This window comes from Aplysia californica, unplaced genomic scaffold (genome assembly GCF_000002075.1).
Source record: "Aplysia californica isolate F4 #8 unplaced genomic scaffold, AplCal3.0 scaffold00214, whole genome shotgun sequence".
In the NCBI taxonomy this organism is placed as follows: domain Eukaryota; kingdom Metazoa; phylum Mollusca; class Gastropoda; order Aplysiida; family Aplysiidae; genus Aplysia; species Aplysia californica.
In genome coordinates, this window is record NW_004797484.1 from 549,624 (window position 1) to 552,908 (window position 3,285).

The window sequence follows — 3,285 nt, forward strand, 5'->3', positions numbered from 1 at the left end:
CCGGATCGAACTCAAGTCTGTAGCGCGTAGCGACCGACACACAGCCTAACCAGTATACTAAAACCATCCGTTTCTTTGTTTTAGTAGCGGCTCCGGTTTTTTAAAGTATTAGTAAGTGTTTTACGGTACTTGCAACCCATTAAGGTCATATAATAAGTGCCGAAGATTAGAGGTGTTACAAGAGAGTTTAGTTTAGTTTTAGTAGAGGTTTTATGGCGCCCGCAACTGCATAAGGTCATATGAGCGTCAGAAGATTAGGTGTTACAAGAGAGTAACAAATATATTTTAAAAAAGAAGAAGGGGAGATAAGGACGATAGATGTTTGATAGGAAAGAAGAAGCAAACCACTCCAGACCACCCGCCAACCACCCACTTACAAGAGTAACAAACACACACACAAAAAAGGAGTAATAAGGACAATAGATGTTTGAAAGGAAAGAAGGAGCAAACCACACCAGAGCACCCGCCAACCAACCACATCCGTGCCTGTGTTTCAGTAACAGCTCGGTGACACTCGCAACACGATAAGGTCATACAATAGTATGTGCCGAAGGACAGAGGTGTTACATGAGGTTTTTTTTTTTAACTGAAGAAAAAAAAAACATTGAAAAAGAGATAAGGACGACAGATGTTTAGGAAAGAAGAAGTGAACCACACCTTTAGAAGCTGCCGCCAATCATCCACGCCTGTTTCTATTGGAAGCCTGTCGGGTTGCTAACACACGTACGTATGCATAAAAGTCTCATGTTTAATTCTGGCGTAAGAACCTTGTCGTTAAGTTTGTACTGTACACGAATTTTTCTACACGCTTGACCTTACTCTTAGTATTCCGCCCAGCCAAGAAAGCGGTTTTCGTAAGAATTTCCCAACACACGCGACACAAAGAGATATGTGCAGAAGATAAGAGGCCGTATAAGAAAGTAAAACGAGATGAAAAGAAGGGAGAGAGAAGGAGAGGAGGAGGGATAAGGAGAGGAGGAGAGAGAAGGAGAGGAGGAGAGGAGGAGAGATAAGGACGATAGATGTTTGATAGGAAAGGAGCACACCACACATGCAGAGCGCTCGCCAACCACCCACAGGAAGAAAACGTTTTATAATTTCGAAGGCACTTTGCTGAGAGGTGGTGACCAAGCTAAGACTTGGTTTTAAGGCTGGGTAAAAAGAAGCAGCTCGACACAACATCGGCCACCTCGTACACAAAAAAAAAAAAAAAAAAAAAAGGTTGAAAAACATTGAAACAAACAGCAGTATGAAAGAAAAGGAGTATGACCTTCCTGAGACCACTCTACAACCACCCACTACCAGCGGCTCACCCCCCCTCCCCCCAACAACAACAACAACAATAAAAAAAAAAACGAAACAAAAACCCAGCTGCGTTGAGACTTGGATTAAGCTAGAGTCACAAATTATAATATAGAAAAGCTAACATGTCTTTCTGAATTACAATAGCATGTACATGTGGGTATATATATGTAATTTAGCAACCTTGCTAACCCAGATTAAGGGGGTTTCCGGAAATTTTGACTTACACCAAAAGTGGGCATTGCCCTACCTATTATAAGAGAAGTTTGGTTTCATTGGTGTGTATATTTGTTTGGTTATAGAGAAAACTCTCCTTGTCTTAAAAAAAAAACTGAACAAAGGTCCAACAACTTTACCTTCGATTTTCTCAAAAACGTCATTTTTCGGGATAGCCCACTTGTGCTTAAAAGTGACCACATTTAAGAACATGAGGGTATACACATGTAATAATTAGCAAGCGTGCCAACAAAAGGGCTGGTCCATGGCCCATTCAGACAGACTGGGTGTCGCCCAAGGTCCAGCTGCCAGGAGTTAAGGTGAGTGGAGTGTGGATTACCAGACGGTCTGGCGCGAGGCAGCCATGGTCAAATCCCGGCTGTCGGTGTCTGGCCAGTTAACAAAGGCGGCTGACTGACCAGTGGTCGGGGGTCAGCTTAAGTCCAACCACAGAGCTCTGGTCCAACTAACTAGCTACACCTACACCAGCTGGTCTTAGAGAAAACAGCAGCGGTGTAGGGCGTATGGTTGTCGTGTACGTAATTACTGTATCTTCACATAAAGAATTATAATAGCATATTATTATAGCATATACTGATAGTATGTGCTGGTGTTGTTGTTGTTGTGTTGCTGTTGCTGTTGTTGTTGTTGTTGTTGTTGTTGTTGTTGTTGTTGATGATGATGATGATGATGATGGATGATGAACGTTAATCCGAAAACACTAACTCACATCCCATTCCACCCCCCCCCCCCAATCTCCTCTTCCTCTCCAGAAAAAAACACCACTTGAGAGGCGCACTATTTTCGCCATGTCGAATGAGAACATAACATAAAAAGAAATAAGATTAAGACTGAGTACAACAACGCCAGCAGCCACTTAAGACTTAAGACGAACGGGAGCAGGGGATTGTTGAGATGGCCGAGTCCTCCCAGTTACTTCATAAACATAAACCCATCATGGGTGTTTCAACAACTCAAGTCTTACAAGAGGCTGCGCGGAGATGTGAACTGTGTGATAAGTACGTACATGATGTAGAAAGACACTCGAGATTAACAGATGACTTGGGCCCACTGAGACACGACTCCACATTATTATTATCGGAGTGCTTATTGGCCCACAGGGGCATAAAATTTCCCCTAGAACATTTATTATTTGCCCACAAAATTGCGAGTTATCTTCCCTGTGTTTGGTCTCTCCACCCCCAAATCCCCAAATGATAAAAATGAAAACACAACAGCAAAATCCCAATTAAATATCAGAGAAATTATTTTACGGTTTTATATAATAATAATCATACACTTCTCTAAGGCTTAAAAACGTAATATGATTTATTATTTTACACCAGTGACATGACATTTTAAGTTTTCAGTTAGAATGAAAGTAAGTCAATTTCTACTATAATTTAAGGCAAATTAAGAAAGTATAGAATGACTCCGAGACCAACAAGATCCCAAAAGGTAACAAAAAATCACTTGTGTTATTAAGGATACAGAATGCTAATAGTATAGTAATAGCCGTATTTATTATTAAAGCTAGAGAAAGAACGAAAAGTCCTCTCATCTTCAAATTGGAATGCTTCAGGAAAACATTAACAAGAAGGGATAAAGTGAGAAAAAATAAAAGAGAACAAGTTGGGACAACACCACGTATGAAATACATTGAAAAAACGGCGCATTAAATGGCCTATGTGGGCCAATAAGAGCAGCCTATTATTATAGTAAACCTCCCAAAAAACAGCCAACAAATTCATACGTTTTTAAGCAATA